Source organism: Pinus tabuliformis, chromosome X (assembly GCF_031772625.1).
Source record: "Pinus tabuliformis cultivar Carrire ecotype Pingquan chromosome X, CPIR1, whole genome shotgun sequence".
In the NCBI taxonomy this organism is placed as follows: domain Eukaryota; kingdom Viridiplantae; phylum Streptophyta; class Pinopsida; order Pinales; family Pinaceae; genus Pinus; species Pinus tabuliformis.
Genome location: NC_142308.1, coordinates 109,458,462 through 109,479,487, shown reverse-complemented (window position 1 = coordinate 109,479,487; position 21,026 = coordinate 109,458,462). Strand labels below are relative to the sequence as shown.

The 21,026-nt window shown below is 42.0% G+C and overlaps 1 pseudogene; it reads right to left on the bottom strand.

Moving 5' to 3' along the window:
* Positions 1 to 10,147, bottom strand: part of LOC149138650 (uncharacterized) — a 79,997-nt pseudogene extending 69,850 nt beyond the window's left edge.
* Positions 10,148 to 21,026: the final 10,879 nt, after the last annotated feature.

Genomic DNA, 21,026 nt, shown 5'->3' with positions numbered 1-21,026 from the left:
ACTGTGTAACTCACACTTCTTGAGATTTTCTCGCAGCTGGTACTTCTTCAATGTTGCCAGCACCTACATCAAATGTGAAATATGCTCCTCCCAGGTAGCACAATATACTAGTATATCATCCAAATAGGCAACAACAAATGAATCTATAAAAGGGTGCAGTACATCATTCATTAATATCATAAATTTATTTGGTGCATTACATAGGCCAAATGGCATAATTAACCACTCATATAAACATTGTCTAGTTTTGAAGGCGATCTTCCATGTATCTTCTTCTTTGACCCAAACCTGGTGATATCCAGAATTCAAGTCCAGCTTGGTGAAATACTTTTCTTACTACAACTGATCTAGTATATCATCTATGCTAGGAAGGGGGTATTTTTTCTTTAGTGTGATTTTATTCAACACCTTCTAATCTATACACATCTGCCAATTCCCATCCTTCTTTGGAAAATGATGATGGGTGACCCACATGGTGATGTACTCGATCGAATGACACCTTGTTCTAGTAGCAACTGTAACTGTTTCTTCACCTCACTTGATTCCCTAACAGACTACCTATACAACCCAATATTTGGAAATGGAGAGTCTAGAAATAGCTAGATCTAGTGCTCCACTTCTCTATTAGGGGGTAGCCCTTTAGCCTCTCGGAACATGTCCTTGTATGTCTGTAAAAAATACTCCAATTTTTTTTTTATTAGTACACCCCTCTAGGGATGCCATGCCTCTTATTGAGTCCTCTATAGACTTATTTTCTCTTAAAAAAAATAAATAATAGCTCTTACTGGAATTGATCAATTTTTTGGCTTGGTTGAAACTTACCAATGAAATTTTTAATTTCCTTTTCGTCTGTTGATGATGAATTATTTTCCATCCTTGATGATTCATACTAGTTATCTCTCCTCATGAATATTGCATCAGGCATGTACATGTATGGACTCCCAAACACGACTCCAAATACATCAAGGGGAACCACATCCAGATCTACTTCATCATTAAAATAAGAATTGATAGCAAATCTAATTTTACACTATTTTGTTACCTTCAACTTTGGATCCTTTTGTACCCATCCTAGTGGACATGGGTCTCGATGATCATGAACTTCCAAATCCAACTTCTTGACTAGATATGTTGCAATGATGTTTTCCTGCGATCCTCAGTCAAACAGAGCATCAATGATCGTCTTCTGGACTTGTATATTTACATGGAAGAGTTTGGTCATTTCTTTCTCTTCCTATTGTTAAAGGCTACTCATATTCACCTATTTCTACAATAACATACAAACGATATTCTCATACACGTTTGAGCTACTTTCAACTTGGTTGCTCGAATTAGTGGCCATGAGATTCTTCTTCTTATTATCTTTCTTCTTGTTCTTCGGGTTTATCTGTTGATGCAATTTCCATCACTTCTCCCTTTATGACCATCAATGTTGTAGTGGTTGCTAGGATATTTGCACTGGTGTGTTGTAGTTGTCGTCTTTTTATATTTTCCCCCTTTTTTCTTCTTCTTCCCCTCCTTAGAAGTGTCTTGTTGCTCCTTTTTCTTCGATGCACTTGATTGCTCTCTTTTCAGACCTATGTTCTCTAGGTAATGTGCCTATACATAAGCCTCGTCCACCGTTTTTGACTTGAACAGCATCACTTACTCAAGTAGATGGTGGTGTAGACATCCCAAATACTTGAGGAGTACATCTGGGTTCTTTGGAGAGATACCCAACATTATAGCCATCTTTCTGAATTCTCTGGTGTATTCCTACACCCTTTCGCCTTGCTTTTGCTTGAAGTAATGCCACTAGATCCATTGGTCTTCCACATACCCAATGGGATAAAACTATGACTTAATGAGGGTTTTGAAATGCTCCCACTTAGTCATTAGAGGTTCTCCCTCCAACCTTAGGGTTTTCGTGTGGCTCTCCCACCAATTTAGTGCATGGCCTTTCAATTTCAACCGCGTGAATGAGACCTCCTACCCTTCCTCGATTTGATGGACACTTAAATAAAATTTCAGTTGTTGCAATGAGTGGTTCAACTTCAGAGCACCGATATCTTCATGGTATGGCTTGATATTCAATTTTTCTCCCACTTTAAATAAGGAGTAGTTCATGGTACTCGAATTGGGTTGATCTTTTCCGTGTTCTTTCTTCGCCTGGTTATATGCGTCTTCCCGATCTCAATCGCCCTTTTGATTTATCCTTTGCATTTGAACCCCCTTCTTCTCCAAATATCCATAGCTTATTTCTAAAGGCCACCATGAGGAGGATTACATTGTGGTTTATATCCGTGACTTTTTCTTTGAGATGTGAATAACCTCACCTCTGTATCATCAGAAGGTTCGTTTACAGATTCGTTGCCCATGATCAGGGTTTTACGATTTTTTCCATTGTCAATCTAGATCCCTGAAATCTCCAAAAAATACCCAAAGAATCCTACTCTGATACTAAATGATCCATAAACTTCCATGTATATTCCACTAAATAGTTCGTCACAACAAATCTGATAATATTATATTAAAAATCTGAGATTCTACACTATTACAAATTTATTTAATTTCTAGATCTATAAAATTAACTGTAATTAGAACATGCATGTACAAGTAAATCAAGAAGAAAAGTAGAAAATGAAAAGATAATCTCAATCACACATAACACACAAGATATGCTCTCTTGGAAACCCTTTCGTGAGAAAACCCAACTGGAAGATGAGGCCGCTTCGCTCTCTTTATCCGTCTAGAAATATAACTACATATACAAAGAAGTAATACATGTGGCCTATGGGCTGCTACAATGCACATATCCTCTCTTTCTTCTCCACCTCCTATCTCTCCTGGATAACTTTGATCAACTATGGAACACAATTTTCTCGAAAGAATGGAATGCCTCTTCCTCTGAGTGGCCCAGTTATAACACAACCCAATAGCCTATTAGTGGTAAATTTTGACTACATCAACTCTTAACTAGAGTTACAAAATAGACTCTTTTAGATTATTTTCCATAAAAAGCACATGGCCAATCACTTTTCCATGGATATGGGGGCTTAAGCAGCATCCTCCTGAACTATAGGTGTGAAAACAGGAAGGTCAACTTCTGAGTGGCATAATGTTTGCTCAGACTCTAATTGATATGATTGTTGCATCGTTGGAAATATTTGGTGTGTAGAATAACATGTAAAGATGTTGCACTTGAGCAGTAGTTTTTTACCTCCAAATAACATCATTTGATGCCTCAAAACACTCCTAGAATGTTTCAGATCCCGTTTCACCAAACTAGGTCCTGCCGATTAAAAAGGTCTCATGACTTGATTCCTCCACTTTTTCCACTCAGAATACATTGATATGGATGAAAAAAATATAATGATCCAATTTAGATCATTTTGATATGGTATTTTTCAATATCCTTGCTAGATTTTTATTTGAAGATTCAGCTAGTCAATTCCCCTGTGGATAGTAGGTGGTGGAGTACCCCACGATGATATTGTATTTTTGGAAGAAGCTAAGAGACTTGGATGACTTAAACAATAGAGAATTATCAGTGATAATATTCTTTGGACAACCAAACCATGCAAGGATGTTCTCCTCCATAAGCTTGATTACCACTACATTAGTTTCATTTATGGCTGGGATGACCTCCACCCATTTCGTAAAATAGTTAGTGGTTGTAAATATCCATTTGTGCTCACTATTGGATGGTGGATGTATTTCCCATATGAATTCTAGCCCCATTTCCTCAAGGGATCCTCCACAAAAATAGGCATCAAAGGGAGGGGTGCCAACTTCTGCTTCTCTGCAAAAATATGACATTGCTCACAAGATCTAACATAAGCATGAACCTCACAAAACAACTTGGGCCAATAGAAACCTGCTTTAAGGATCTTATGGGTTGTGGCTCTCCAGTTATAATGTACAACACATATATAGTTATGGAATTCACCTTATGAATCTCTTCTTCTACTCGGCATAAAAGAAAAATCCCCAACTAGTCCTTCTAGTACAACTGCCCATTTGAAATGAAAAAATTTTGGGATTGCAACCTCAATGCCCTATATTTAACTTTATTAAAATTCACTAGGAACTTTCGAAAATGTAAATAGTAGACAATATGTTTATAGCATTGTGAGACAAGGTATTTCATTTTAATTTTCTATGTGGAGGACACAATGCTTTTCTGCCTCTCTTCTCCTTTGCGTTCATCTCCCGTATTTGCCAATAGGTTTATGCCCAAGGCCTAGCAGTTAGCCTCAAATTATATTCTCACTAATCCCTTCCCCTTGATTGAATTAGTGGGTTTGATTTCCATGTCATATTATTGAATCTTGGCAATCCACTTACCTCTCTTGCGTTCGCTGTCACCCTGAACCAGAATATTTTTCACCGCAGTTGTGGGAACATAAGTTATTATATTTGACTGCAGGAAATAAATTTGGAAGGCCTTCAAAGCTTTAACCAAGGAATATTATTGTTTCTAATATATTACGCTTCAACCCTGCATCTCGCAACACCCTGCCTGAAAAATACAATTGGTTGTTCCTACCCTTCACTATATTTCTGCAACCACAAAGTTGCCACCGTGTTAGGAGAGGAAAAATAGAAAGTGAGGAACGACTTTTCATAATTTGGAATAGCTAATACTGGGGCTTATTCCAAAGTAATTTTAATTTTGGACAATGACTTCCAAGCTTCAATAGTCCATTTGACATCCCTATCTTTCTTTAGCATTTATGTGATTTCTTTGACAATTTCAACATAGTTTGGTATAAACATTCTCAAAAAATTTATTCTTCCCAAGAAAACATTATTTATTTTTTGTTAATTGGTAAAGGAATATTAATAATATTGCCTCCAACCTTTGGGATCAATCTTCACTCCTTCCTTTGCTACATTATGTGCAAAGATCTTCCCTTCACTTAAAGCAAAATATGATTTTTTGGGTTTTAAAGACAGACCGTACCTTCTACATTTTGGAAATGTGAACTACAAATGCTTGAGGTGCTCTTCATTTGACTTAGACAAAATATCTATGTCATATAGGTAGATTACTACAAATTTATCCCACTCTCCAACAAATGTTATATCCATCACTCTCTCTAAAGTAGCTCCAACATTGATGAGGCTGAAAGGCATTCTAGCATACATACATATTCCCCATGGTGTAGTAAAATTTGTTTTCTTCTGATCCTCAGGATGTACAGTGACTTGGTTGTATCCAGAGAAACCATACATCATGTACATTCGGGCATACCCTACCACTTTCTGTAGAATATAATCCATTTTAGGCAGAGGATAGTTATATTTCAACAACGCCTTATTCAAATTTATGAAATATACACACAACATTATTTATCCATTCTTCTTCTTGACATGAACCAAATTTTCCGCCCAATCAGAGTACCTTAAAGGAAAAATTATCTTATCCTATAACAATTTCTTCATTTCCTTTTCAATTGATGGGAGAAACAAAGGATTAATCTTCATGATCCTCTGCTTAAATTGATCCACCCTAGTTTTTAGAGGTATTTTGTGTTGTATGACATTGGGATCAAAAGTCTTCAAATCCTAGTAGAACCAAGTAAACACATCCATTTACTCCTTCAAAAGATCAAGGTATATTTCTTTGTATTACCTCGGAAATCCTTTAACTAACTTGATGATTCTCGGATCTTCTTCGGTGCCAATATAACAATCCTCCACCTCCTCCTTTAGATCTTGTTCAATTTTCTTAGGAGCCATATCATTTGAGTGGAAAAGTATCTCCAATGGGACCAACCATCTGGGGACGGTATTCCCCTATAGCTACAATATCTCATGACCAATAATGATTCCCTCCCAACCAGCCTGTTGTTCACATGTCATCTCCTCGTCCTCCTTATCAATCACCGAGTTCAAGAATTCCCCAACAACCTCCATGAAGTGCTTAATATGTTCTTCATATTTAAATAAATGCCAATACTTCACATTGTATGGTATCGATGGCTTGTACCTAACCTCGACTTCACATCTGAGCAAGCGTTTCGGGGAGGCTTAAAATTTCTAGCATCGATGGCCAAGGAGTCTTCCATCTGATTTCATTCTCTCAGCATGAACTTTATATTGAAGGCTAAGAATAAGTTTTCAACCGAATCCCATACTTTGTTATTGTAGTCCTTAAATCTTAGATACTTGGTTTAAGACTGATTTTTATTTGCTTCACCACTAGCTCTGAATCCCCAAACAAATTCAAGAACATGATGTTAATTTTTTAACAGCTTACATCCTAAAGAACAAAGTGTCATATTCAGTAACATTGTTTGTGGCCTCAAACTCTTGATTGAAAGAGAGAGGGGTCAAGCTTCCTACTAGGGATACCAATAACACACCTGCCCCATTTCCTTCCCTAGAATAAGAACCATCAAAATAAAATTTCAATTCCATGTAATCCTCCAATAATTGTTTACTCAGCTGAGTTGTACATTCCACCTCAGTGTATCCCATGATTTGATTATCCTATTCTAATAATAAAAAAGAAAAATCCTTCTCCTTACCATACACAAGGGTATTCTTTGAACTCTCTTCTCCACCAAGCAAGGGAATGGTATCATATGTTAGATCAAGTTTGATGTACCCCCCAATTTTTGATCCCCATGACTTGGACAAAATCATACCAGATCTTGCACGGATTTCAGCATCTATGATGTCCATTACTATGCTCTTTATTGGAATTTTACCCAAATTTACCACTAGATTCTTGATCATACCCAGGAACTTTACTCTTTCGGAATCAAAGGAGTAAATATATTTGTATTGTTTTGTTATTGGAGTCCCAAATATTCCATCACATATAATGGCATTAAGTTGGGAGATGCTCCTCAATCAAGCATACAATTATGTAGTGGAAGGTCATGAATTACCAAGGTGACATAGAATGGAGGAGTGTAAGGGTCATACTCCTCCACATGGGGTCCAAACACAACCATATGCATCTCTTCTTGAAGGTTAAGGCTATCTTGCAAGGGGTAGTGGTGGGTGAATTAATGAATTGAGACACTTAATATTTGTACTTGGGTTGTTTTAATAATTTAGTCAAAGGGACAACTATATTGACTTTCTTTAACTCTTTTTGGAGGTTGAAGGGAAAGGGGTTCTTATCAGTTTTAGAAAAATCAACAAGTGCTTCATCCTCATTGTAGATTGGCTTCATCGTTGGGGAAAATTAATCTATTTTGGAGGCTATTGACTTATTTGAAATGATATGGGAGGATTCTTTCTTACTTTGTGGGAAAGGGCTGAGTGGTTTCTTCCCTTTATCTATTGGCGTAGGGGGACTTGGATGAAGAGTTTCTTCATTCTCGTCTTTCCCCCTAGACCTTTTCCTAGACGAACTGAGATCATATTTCTTGTGCAACTAGGCTTGCAAGAAGTCAAAAAACTATTTACAATAACTTTCTATCTCATCATCATCCAATGGGGCCTCCAAATCACTCCCTTCTCCTTCATGGGCTTTTATTTCATTTCCCCCCTCTGAGAGAGAAGAAAATTGGTTTTCTTGTACTTCGATATTTTATTCAACAGTCTCCTCAGGATCATCTTCTAAGTACAAAGGAGGTTGAATATGGTCCACTTGATCCTTTCTTTCCCTTTGCAAGAGTTGCAATAGTGGTCTCCAGTATTGGGGATTAAAATTTATATTGGGAGTTGGATGACTAGGTCAAGGGGGGTTCTTGTTTTCTAACTCTAGCTTTTTGAGTTTGTTAGAAAAATTACCTATTATATTCTTCATCTTGTCTAACTTTTGTTCTTAGGTTTCCTTTGCATACCCTAAAGAACTGGCTTCTTCCTTTCCCCGCCTCCTATCACCATATTCAACCTTCCCTTTCCACTTTCCAGTGGAGGTGAAATTTTCTTCAACTTCTAGGGCATCTGTTTGGATTTGATCTAGAGTACGTGACCTTCTTTCTCTAAGAGTAAACCCAAACTGTGGTTCAATGACCCTGAAAAACCACTTTGGTAGCAGCCTGTGGGGGTTTAACTTTAGTATAAAGATTTTTATATAGTTTATTAAACCTCCTTATAAACTCTGAGACATCTTCATTGTGTTTTTTATACATTGCATTGAATTTTGTAAGGATATACCCATGGTCCCTTCTTTCCCCCCATTTCTGCATGAAAGAGTTCTCCATCTCCTCTTGGATATTGATTGAAACTATCATAGATTCTTGATCCATTTCCTAGCCTCTCCATCCAAATATTGAACAAAGAGTCTTAGTACTATATCTAGATGGTCTACATTCATATTCTTAGAAAATACATAGAATATTTCTATATAATTCTCGACTGAGATATCATCCTATGCTGTGAATTTGTGTAGGATTTTAAGGTAATATCGTGGTATCCCATTCAAAGGTTGTGCCAAGATGAGTGTAGCATATCTATTAAGTAGAAAATGAGGTAAATCCATGTTTTTCAAGTAGAATATTTATCGCAGGGCCTGGTTGGGGAGTTGTATGGATTATGGCTATCTGGAGTTGAGAAATGCTCTGAGTCAGACTATTAATGAGGATATATTTAATTTCCTCAACTCTGGGGGGGGGGTTCGAAAAGTGAAAAGAGGTGTACTGATAGAAGCCTCTTCATATTTTGTTCTTGAGGAAAATGAATTGAACAACTCACAATGTTCTCCATAATGTTTTGAGGCTTTGGAAGAGAGCTCAAAGGAGTTTCTCTTAGCCTTCAAAGAGTTGGAAGTTGTCACTTCTGCAAACGCGATCATAGGATATAGAGTAATAGGGGCCCTCTCTTTCCGAGTCTTCCTAGATATGATTTTTTGAGGGTCGAATACAGGAGCATTCTTCTGTTGAGAAATATTAGAATGAGTATGAGGCTTTTTGAAAGCGAGGATGATGAAGCAAAGGTTTTAAACAGTTGAGTCGACAAGGTGAGAGAACTTCAACCCACACTTCCTTTTCTCACCGAAAAAAAGGAATGTACTAAGGTCGTAGCCAGGGAAAAATATACTTATTCATTCCTGGGAAACAACTCCTGAAGATGTTTTTGTTCCTAGAGACAACCCCTAGGTTTAGGAGAGGTTAGTGCCTAGGTCATCTTAGTCTCCCTTGAAGATAAATTAGTGCAACTCAAGAGGTCGATGTAAAATGATTTAGATGTTTGGTTCAATTACCTTTTTGAGACGCAGATTCAATATACACTTGAACAATGGATCATTCCCAAGAATAAATGTTCAGGTCTGGTTAGAGGCATGCAGAGGATGTAGCTTAATTTTTCATTGATGTAAAGATGGAAAGGAGACATAAAAGAGATAAACCTAGTGCATACGTCTAGATAAACACATAATCCTCTCTTATATTTCTCCTTTCCATATTTAATGCAACGGAAAATTAAGTTGCATCCTTTGTGTGTCAGCCACCACACCTAAACATTTACTCTTGGGAGTGATACATTGTTCAAGTGTGTATAGAATCTTCCTTTGAGAAAGGTAATTGAACCAAAAATCTAAATCATTTTGCATCCATCTCTTGAGTTGCAGTGATTTATCTTTAAGAGAGACTAAGCTGTCCTCGGCACTAACTTCTCCTCAATATAGTGGTTTTATCCACGAGCTACAAAACCCACCCATCTGCAACTGTTGTCTTCTTTTCTTCTTTTACCACTGGTTTTGGATCAACATGAGCAGATTCAGGTTCTTTTTGGGCTTGCTTAGTGACATCTGGTGCAACCACGAAGGTTATCTGAATTGCAAAATCAAAATCCTTTTGTATGTATGGCATTACAACATCAATTTCAAGCTTCATGGTCTTTATAGTTTTCTCAATGAACTCCTTTGACACCCTATAGGCACTCGAGGTTACTCCTTCAAGTTTTTGGTATGTATCCTCCACCTTTGTCAATGTTGTAATAATATCTTCATTTGTCACACATTTGGCATCTCCCACAAATGTGGAAATGGATAGAAGCATAGGTAAATAATGTTTATGTTGTTGAGATTATCATCCCATTTTGGACTGGAAATGATCCTCGAGTCATTACCATTGGATAATTTTTTTCTATGAGGTTTGTGATGGGCTTGGAATGCAAGCTTAACTAAGCTAGAAAGGAAGGGCTTGTCTAGAAATTTTGTTCTCCCTGACATGCCATAAATGCCATCTACCTTGCTAACCATGGTCACTAAACCAGTTGCTAGATTATTTACAGATCCTCATGCATCCTCCATGTATTTGGACACCACCCATTAACCATACAGGATCATTGGGTAGATTCGTTATAATAAAACCCATTACATCTATTGGAATGCTTATAGCTAGTCAAGGAAAATAAATTATGTGTGTTTCTAAGGTAGCATGTAGAGGGGATGTAACATAATTTAGAAATAAAAAATAAATAAAACCCTAGATATGTTACCTCAGTCGCAGAATGACCATATTGGGCAAGCTTCTCTCTGAGGTCCCGCGTTGTCAAAAATCCTTGAACATTTGAAGCAAATTTGCATGTTTCAATAGAAAATGGTTGAGGCACGATAGTATTTCCAGGTTGGGATCCCAATCTCAGTGAGATGTGCAAGGAAACATGTGTGGGCCTTGGAGGCCTAGTTATGTGAATGTTTGACATATTTGTTGCATAATCGGTTTTGTTCTTCATTTTAGCTTTGAAGGCCTTTTATCTCGCAAGCCTACAATAAGAGTACCTCTACCACCACAACTCTTACATGAAGTCGGTGCCTCATTGCGTCCAGTCCTGTAAGTTGCCGGGGATGCAGAAACACAAGTTGGATGGAAAGAACTTCCAGTGCTTGAATTCTTGATATACTTCTGATCTTGCGGCCCACCACGTTAACGTGAATAGAATTTTCCCTTTTGTGAACCCTCATTGAATGCTAAAATGCTAGAGACAGACTTTGAATTCATACAGAGGTCTCGAGTTTGAGACCTTACTCTAATGCCAACATTCTTCAAAGTGAAACGAAGTATATCTCTCTTTCTCCTCCATAAGCATATTATCAAATACCAAAACCCCTTCGCGGTTAGATTCAGCGACCAATGTGTCTCATTGCATGCCCACCACAAGAGACATGTCAAAATGGAAAAATTAAACCCCTAATATGCAGTGATGTAGGTTTGTGTATTTAAATCAACCGCTCAAAATAGTTCAACTGATCAGACGCGGGAGGGAAAAATGGTAGAGAAATTTGGCCTAACCATTTAAAAAAATAAAAGTATATTATGTAAACATTTTCACATAGAAAAATACATAAAAATAAAAGTGGAAAAAAATATTAATTAAAATATTTTGACAGGTTGAAATTTCATAAAAATAAAAATTAAACTAAAATAAGTAAAATAATAACTAAAATTGAAAAGTTGACTCCAAGAAATTATTAGATAGGATTTCTCTAGAAAAAATTCTCATTAAACATTATGGATCAAAATCTAAACTCAAAAATAAAATAAGTATATTAATAATTAAACAAGCTCTATCAAGCTCTCAGAGGGATCAAATCTCTCTAAGTGCAAACTTTTCTTCAAGTTTTGCACTCACAAAAGAGTTTAAGATGTCAGTTTTGGGATCTAATACCATAGTTTTGCAGAATTTTTTTTTGCATATGTGTACATGTAATGTAAAATAGTTGGTCAACATTTGTAATATCTGCTCATTTGTAATCAATATATTTTTAATAATCAATGAATCTGTAATAATAAAAAAATATTGCTCTTTTGCCAGAATTTCTATCTAAAAATTGAACCAGACAAAGTATGTTGTAAAATTTTCTGGGCATTTATTCTGAAAATATTTATGGTATTTATGCTCAGAATGTTTCATAGATCACTCCTCGGAAAAAAAAATAAGAACAGGAATGACTAAACCGCATACATGCAGAAAGAATTTAGTTATTTTTTTTAGTATTTATGCTCAGAATCATTGAATAACAAAGGAAATAGATAGAAAGACTGCTTTTAATTTGATCTATCGAATGCTGCTTTTAATTCTCATTATTCTTTGGAATGGTTGTTAGTTTTGTTCAAAGATTCGAATTAGGGACTTCAATGCTCTTTAATTTGTATTTTCAATTTTTCTTTTTAAATTGGAGTGAAGATTGTTAATTCACTGTTCATGTTTTTCAAGGGTATTTGTTTGCTCTCTTTTTGCGTTTATAGTTTCGAATTTGAGGGCTTGCCCCATGAATGTTCAGTCTCAATGCCATGAAAGTTTGTGATTACATTGCCTTTCAAATGGAAATACCGACAACAATTATGAAAATTTAGCCACCATCCAAATTCCTTATATAATCTGTTGCTCCACAATCCAAACATGAATGAAGGCACATCTAAACTGTGCAGCGGATCTGTACAAGCTGTCTGGGAATTTACATAACATCCTGGAGATCCTCATGATTAGAACGACCATAGGAGATGCAGAGGTTATTTTGATGTTCATGTGGTCTTACGTTACAATAAATTTGCATCTCCCTAGGAATAGTTGTGTGCCTAATTTTGTTCTTGAGGCTATTATGCGAGAATTTAAGCATTAAAGACTTCGGAGGGTAAACTTCGCCGGACAGTCATAGACCAAACCTCCAACAACTCTTATTAGGATTACAGCGATTGGAAAGCGTTAAATTGATTATGTTTTTAGAAATGGATATCCTCTTTCTGACAGAGAACTAAAATAAAGGCCAGTAGTATTTACTAATAAAGGGCTCAGATTTAATTTATCTGGATCAAAGTCGCCAAAAGAAAATATCTATCCAAGCTGAGTGGAAAATTGTTTGCACAAGATAATGCCATATAACAAAACAATCCATGATGTTCTTTAATGCCATATAACACAACGAAATAAAGTAATGGTTTTTAAGAACATCCCGCATTAAAGAATATTGTGCCCCGGTTCACAAGAACATCATGCATTAGAGAGCTACTTTATTAAAAAAAAATCTTTATTTTTATATTTTTAATTTATGAGTATTAGAAGTGTATTTTTGATTTTTTTTTTAAGTTCGGTAGGAATTGAACATATGATTTCACATTAAGCAGTGTTTTAATAGAGCACCAAATTGAATAAATGACTTTACATCAAGGAATGTCTTAACAGAAAACATCTTTATGTGGGGAATTGAACATGTGATTTCACATTAAGGAGTGTTTTAACAGAACATCAAATTTAACAAATGACTTTACATCAAGGAATGTCTTAAGAGAACACCCTATCACCCTCTATCCAATACACTATGGATACATTTCCAATATAATTATATATGCAACTTCAATGTTTTACTACTATTTAATCATTACATTTACTTAAAATCATGTATATTGGCAAAGAAAACTTCCTCCAAATTGTTGTGTGTGACAACTTCCCTTCATTATGGTTTTAATGTCTTCAGTAGTAATAAAGATCTTTAAATTTTAGTACAATGATGTGTGGTTTGACGGTAAGTCACATGGGCGAAGCCCTGGCAGACCGAAGTTCAAATCTCATTGAGTACAATGACCTGGTGTGGTGGCAGCTAGAGGGGCTGATTCGTTTCTAAAATCATAGGAAACTCGACTTGCAGGTGGCAGGTGGTTGGTTATGCTCTTGGTGTTATAGTGGCAGCTTTTGGTGTTATAGTGGCAGCTATGAGGTTTGATCCTTGGTCTCCCATAGAATAGGTTATGCTCTTGCTGTTATAGTGGCAGCGTTTGGTGTTATAGTAGGAAACAAGTTTGGTGTTATAGTAGGAAACTCGACTTGCAGGTGGCAGGTGGTTGGTTATGCTCTTGGTGTTATAGTGGCAGCTTTTGGTGTTATAGTGGCAGCTATGAGGTTTGATCCTTGGTCTCCCATAGAATAGGCCTATAGTGGCAGCTATGAGGTTTGATCCTTGGTCTCCCATAGAATAGGTTATGCTCTTGGTGTTATAGTGGCAGCGATGAGGTTTGATCCTTGGTCTCCCATGGAATAGGCCTGGCACTTACCGATTCACCATGTGGTTAAAAAAAATAAAAATAAAGATCTTTAAATTTTAAATTTTGAAATTATTCTATAAATTTGTAAATAAATTCAAAATTTGTGAATAAATCTTAAACCAACTTAGATCCATCTTTACCCTTGGATTTATCAAACACAAAAATATCTAATCTATTAAAATGACTACAAAAAATTTGATAAATCTACATTAAAATAAATATACACTGTTTTCTTTTTTATGAACGAAATAATACAAAAATAAAATTTTAATATATAAAATAAAAAATAACATTTTAACTTAATAAACCCACTTTAGAAACAACTTTATTAATGAAGCCCACTTTAATCTATATAAAATATTGATTCAACCTACCGATTTCAGTATGCATGTTCTTTCAATCTAAAATTCGTGTTTATTCACCAGAGAAATCAACCTGTGGAAATCTTGGCACATGTCCCGCGAGAAAGCAGAGTTGCACATTAAATAAAAAATGAAGTATCATCAGTCGGGGATGACCATGAGTATTTGTTTGAGGGTTTCTGTGACGCCCTAGCGTCTCGGGCAGGGCGTGCACGATGGTTGACACGGAAGTGGAAGGAGCGCGGGTGGACCGGGCGAGTAATCGTGCACGGTGACCGGGCGGTTGAACGTAAAACAGGTGGGCGACGAGCCGGGCAGAGGCGCGCCCACCGTCGTGCAAGAGCGCGCCCAGGAGTAAACGGCGGGTCGGACAGGCGAACGTCGTGCAGAGGCGCGCCCAGGTGTGAACGACGGGTCGGGCAGGCGAACGTCGTGCAGAGGCGCGCCCAGAGGTGAACGGCGAGTCGGGTGGACGACCGTCGTGCAGAGGCGCGCCCGGGTGTAAACAGCGGACGAAGTAAACTGAACGTGCAGATGGTTGGGCGGCGAGCCGGGTAGAGGCGCGCCCACCGGGTGAACAGAAATGGGTGGCGAGTCGGGCAGAGACGCGCTCACCGGATGAACGAACGGAGGGTCGGGCGGCGAGCCGGGCGAAGGCGCGCCCGCCCGCCGGGCAAACAGAAACGAAACGGCGAGATAAGCAAGGGAGCGCCCACACGCCGGGTGAATGAACACGGGCACGAGACAAGGTCGACGTGCGAAGTAAACGACGAGCCGGTTGATGAACCGGCGGGTCGACCCGAGGGCGCCCCGCACCAAACGGGCGGGCGACCCAAGGGCGAACCCGCCCAGGCGCAAGTGACGAAGACGACAGCGGGCGAACAGGGCGAGGTGGCAGCGAGCTGGGCGGAGGTCGGCACAAGGGCGCGGGCAGCAAGACAAAGGCACGAAAAATAAGAAGTAAATGGACCGAAGATTTATAAGGCGTGGTCGGCCTTGCCTTAAAGCAAGGGCCGACCCGCCCATCAAGGAAATTCGGGGTTTCGTAAAACAAAAGCATGGGCGTCGGCCGAAAAGTGAAGAAGCTCCTAGAGGACGAAGGAGGAACTATAAAAGGCGAGCTCATTGTGGCATGGAGGATCATCGAAGTCTTGGCGTTCTCTCTATACGCAGAAGACTGAAATAAAAGATGCGCACTCTCTTGTAGTGCGAGGTTGAAAGGGAATGCGAGTTGGGTTATTGTGGAGGCCGAACAAGATTGAAAAGGAGGAATTGCCTTAGCCACCAGCAGCAAGGCGTCCAAGCCGAGTAGACAGGGAGGTCGAAACAGTAACAGCACTTGGTTCGAATAAACAGTCATTGAGCGCAGATCGGGTAGAAGGCAGAACTCGGGCGAGTTTGCCTTAGGCAGATCAGGCGTGCAGAGGCAGCATTATTACACAGTCGGGCGGCGAGTTCTAACTCGGCCGCAGTCCAATACACATAGGCGCGGCCTGTGGTAATTCGGGCGAACCGTAAACGGCGTGCCGGGCAAAGGTTGCCACGGCGGAACAGTAGACCGGGCGAGGACCGGCTAAGGAGAAATGAAGAGTCTGTGCGGAGGGCCAACTCAGGCGTGATTGTGGGTAGGCGCACACGAGCCGGCGAGCGGTAGTTGGGTGAACCAGCTCGGCCGTGTCGTGCGGTGATAACCGGCGGACAGTGTGAACGGAGGCGCGGGTCGGTCGTGCAGCGACGCCCGGCGGACAGAAAACAAAGGCACGGGTCGGTCGTGCAGCGACGCCCGGCGGACAGTAAACGAAGGCGCGGGTCGGTCGTGCAGCGACGCCCGGCGGACAGTAAACGAAGACGCGGGTCGGTCGTGCAGCGGCGCCCGAGAGACAGTAAACGAAGGCGTGGTTAGTCGTGCAGCGACAACCAGCGGGCAGAGGTAAACGACCAGGCGGTGGTCGTGTGGGAGTAACCAGCCGGCAGTGGATCGGGTGAACAAGTGAACGATCGTGCAGCAGCTGAACGACGTGCGGGCAGGTGCTCGAGTTGGATTCGGTAAACGACGGTCGGGTGTTACCCGACGTCCATTGTAATTGTCAAGAGTGCGGCCGAGACTTAAGACCGGCGCACGGATTGTATATCTTGAGATTTGGCTATAATATAATCGGTTGGGCAGACTTTTGGGAGTTGCCCCTCCCACATATTGTTGTGTGATTTATTATTGTGGCATGTTTTATGTTGGATGTTGAATTTATGTTTAACAGAGTTTAAGTGCATAATAATGAGTTGAAGTATAAGCGGAAGGCGTAGTCCATAGGCGCACACTTGGGAAAAGTGGGCGCCCGTTGGTGCCGCGCGCTGCCCAATTAACAAAAAAAATATTGGGGGCGTGACAGGTGGTATCAGAGCCCGAACGAACCCGGGCGTTGTAGCTATGAGCAGTTGGCAAGCGAAGATACAGTTATGGAGGACAACCAAAAGTTTGTAATCCTGAACGTCTGTGGCAGAGATGTTTTAGCATTGGCAAAAACAGGTGGGTCGCATAACTTCATATCCTTGCGATTGATTGAGGAAGTGGGGCTGATATCTGCCGTGGAGAACTGGCAATGGGGCTTGGCTGTAATTCAAGACGTGCCTGTGCAGTTCGAAGGATGTAGAGGACAGCTGACTTTCGTGGTGGTCGATACCAATGATATTGACGTAATGCTTGGACAGAAGGGACTTCTTAAAATTGGTCAGACAATCGAACCGGATGGGGTTGTAGACCGAGAAGAGGAGGTCACGAGAACCAAGGATGCGGAGGACTTGACTATGACAGAGAATTGGCTTGGAGATATTCAAGCTGAATCCGAATCATGTGATTTGGAGACATGGGCGGACCTTGACGATGATGAACCGATGGAGGATGGATTTGAAGCTGTTCAAATCGACCCAGGATCGTGTACATGGACGAAGGAACCTCATATTGAAGAAGTAAGTATGGATGCTTGCTTTTCGTTTGATCATTTGACAGGTGGATTATGTGTAGGAGATGGCAAGAACAGCATGCTTGAGCATGGGAGCATCTTGCTATGGACGAACATGGTGGAACCTTGCATGGAAAAGCAAGGGTCGTTGGCTGATGAAGGACTTGTTGGAGATCTTTGCTACCTTGAGAGGGGAAGGGCAAGACCTCCGGACAAGGGTGGAACTTGAAGAAAGAAAGAAGGTGGGCTGATTGTTGGCTGTTCAAGGCAATGAGTCCGCACTTGGAGAATTGAACAGGAAGAAGTGCAGCAGAAAATGAGGAGAGTTCTCATAGATCTGGGCACGAGATGGTAAACGAAGTTTGACCGCGGATGAGTTGTCGGGTTGACAACGTCTTCGGGTGGGGGAGAATGTGACGCCCTAGCGTCTCGGGCAGGGCGTGCACGATGGTTGACACGGAAGTGGAAGGAGCGCGGGTGGACCGGGCGAGTAATCGTGCACGGTGACCGGGCGGTTGAACGTAAAACAGGTGGGCGACGAGCCGGGCAGAGGCGCGCCCACCGTCGTGCAAGAGCGCGCCCAGGAGTAAACGGCGGGTCGGACAGGCGAACGTCGTGCAGAGGCGCGCCCAGGTGTGAACGACGGGTCGGGCAGGCGAACGTCGTGCAGAGGCGCGCCCAGAGGTGAACGGCGAGTCGGGTGGACGACCGTCGTGCAGAGGCGCGCCCGGGTGTAAACAGCGGACGAAGTAAACTGAACGTGCAGATGGTTGGGCGGCGAGCCGGGTAGAGGCGCGCCCACCGGGTGAACAGAAATGGGTGGCGAGTCGGGCAGAGACGCGCCCACCGGATGAACGAACGGAGGGTCGGGCGGCGAGCCGGGCGAAGGCGCGCCCGCCCGCCGGGCAAACAGAAACGAAACGGCGAGTTGGGCAAGGGAGCGCCCACACGCCGGGTGAATGAACACGGGCACGAGACAAGGTCGACGTGCGAAGTAAACGACGAGCCGGTTGATGAACCGGCGGGTCGACCCGAGGGCGCCCCGCACCAAACGGGCGGGCGACCCAAGGGCGAACCCGCCCAGGCGCAAGTGACGAAGTACGACAGCGGGCAGAACAGGGCGATGTGGCAGCGAGCTGGGCGGAGGTCGGCACAGAAGCGCGGGCAACAAGACACAGGCACGAAGAATAAGGAGTAATTGGACCGAAGATTTATAAGGCGTGGTCGGCCTTGCCTTAAAGCAAGGGCCGACCCGCCCATCAAGGAGTTTCGGGGTTTCTTAAAACAAAAGCATGGGCGTCGGCCGAAAAGTGAAGAAGCTCCTAGAGGACGAAGGAGGAACTATAAAAGGCGAGCTCATTGTGGCATGGAGGATCATCGAAGTCTTGGCGTTCTCTCTATACGCAGAAGACTGAAATAAAAGATGCGCACTCTCTTGTAGTGCGAGGTTGAAAGGGAATGCGAGTTGGGTTATTGTGGAGGCCGAACAAGATTGAAAAGGAGGAATTGCCTTAGCCACCAGCAGCAAGGCGTCCAAGCCGAGTAGACAGGGAGGTCGAAACAGTAACAGCACTTGGTTCGAATAAACAGTCATTGAGCGCAGATCGGGTAGAAGGCAGAACTCGGGCGAGTTTGCCTTAGGCAGATCGGGCGTGCAGAGGTAGCATTATTACACAGTCGGGCGGCGAGTTCTAACTCGGCCGCAGTCCAAAACACATAGGCGCGGCCTGTGGTAATTCGGGCGAACCGTAAACGGCGTGCCGGGCAAAGGTTGCCACGGCGGAACAGTAGACCGGGCGAGGACCGGGTAAGGAGAAACGACGAGTCTGGGCGGAGGGCCAACTCGGGCGTGATTGCGGGTAGGCGCACACGAACCGGCGAGCGGTAGTTTGGTGAACCAACTCGGCCGTGTCGTGCGGTGATAACCGGCGGACATTGTGAACGGAGGCGCGGGTCGGTCGTGCAGCGACGCCCGGCGGACAGAAAACGAAGGCGCGGGTCGGTCGTGCAGCGACGCCCGGCGGACAGTAAACGAAGGCGCGGGTCGGTCGTGCAGCGACGCCCGGCGGACAGTAAACGAAGGCGCGGGTCGGTCGTGCAGCGGCGCCCGGCAGACAGTAAACGAAGGCGCGGTTGGTCGGGCAGCGACAACCAGCGGGCAGAGGTAAACGACCAGGCGGTGGTCGTGTGGGAGTAACCAGCCGGCAGTGGATCGGGTGAACAAGTGAACGATCGTGCAGCAGCTGAACGACGTGCGGGCAGGTGCCCGAGTTGGATTCTGTAAACGACGGTCGGGTGTTACCCGACGTCCATTGTAATTGTCAAGAGTGCGGCCGAGACTTAAGACCGGCGCACGGATTGTATATCTTGAGATTTGGCTATAATATAATCGGTTGGGCAGACTTTTGGGAGTTGCCCCTCCCACATATTGTTGTGTGATTTATTATTGTGGCATGTTTTATGTTGAATGTTGAATTAATGTTTAACAGAGTTTAAGTGCATAATAATAAGTTGAAGTATAAGTGGAAGGCGTAGTCCATAGGCGCACACTTGGGAAAAGTGGGCGCCCGTTGGTGCCGCGCGCTGCCCAATTAACAAAAAAAATATTGGGGGCGTGACAGTTTCCATCTGATGGCGACGAAGTTTGGTGGTCACAGCAATACTCTTTCCTCCTTCTCTTCCGGGGTACAACATCATCGATCCAATTTCTTCCAAGGAAGCAGCCTGTACACTCAGCGGCCTTCCCCATCGGTGGTCTATCTCGTAAACAGGAAATTTCGCAGACATCCCGTCCAATACAATGTAACCACTACATACCTTTAAAATAGTTGGGTCTATGTAGCCACTGCTGGGTCTATGTAGCCACTGCCCAGATGAGATTCAGTGGAGTCTACAAAATTATTGAGGTGCACCTCTGAGGCACAGGAAGAGATGAGTTATCCAAGGAAGAGATGAGTTCTTGGATAAGAGCCGCAGCAAAGACGATATCCTGATCCAGTAGCTGCTTCGCCGTAGTCCCGGCAATTACGCATCTCCAAAACTGCGCGGCAACCGCTACAAACGAAGTTGATGCCCCCGATCGCTTCTTCAAATCTTGAATTAATTTTTCGCTGAAATGAAATGTTGATATTTCCAGATTTGTTTCTTCTTTCATAGAATTCTGGAGAATAGTGTTCATACTGTTTTCCACTGAGGCATCACCAGCGCTTGAATTGATTTCTGAATATTTTCTGGGCACTGAATTATCTTGGACAAACTTGACAATTTGCACATCCTAAATCAAATCGGTGACTTTTTCAGCATGTGAACTTCTTCAGCCCTCACATGTAAGTTGGGTGTTGCACGATTCTAAATGTCCCGCTGAAATACTGTTCTCATGTGGAGAGGTCTCTTCGAAATAGGAAATCCTCTGCTACACTCTGCTCAACTGTTCATGAAATACCAAAAGGAATTCCTATCCGCAATAACGTGATGTAACATGACCCCTATGCAAAATCCGCCTCCCTGAAAAGCGGTGTCCTGCAATAGCCATCGTTACTTTCATAACATCCATAAGAAAATGAAAACCGAGTGAATTTCTCATACCTGTAGTGAGAGAAGTAAGTTATCGTCTTTTCCATGGCGGGTCTGGACAAGTTCCGTGAAGAAGTCTTTGGGTTGAAAATCATCTACTTCCACATCCTCAAATGGCATGTCAATGGTTGCTTCAACGAACTCCACTCCGTCATCGTTACAATCAATTTCGGGCCGACCAGATTCTCCACCATTCATATCCAACC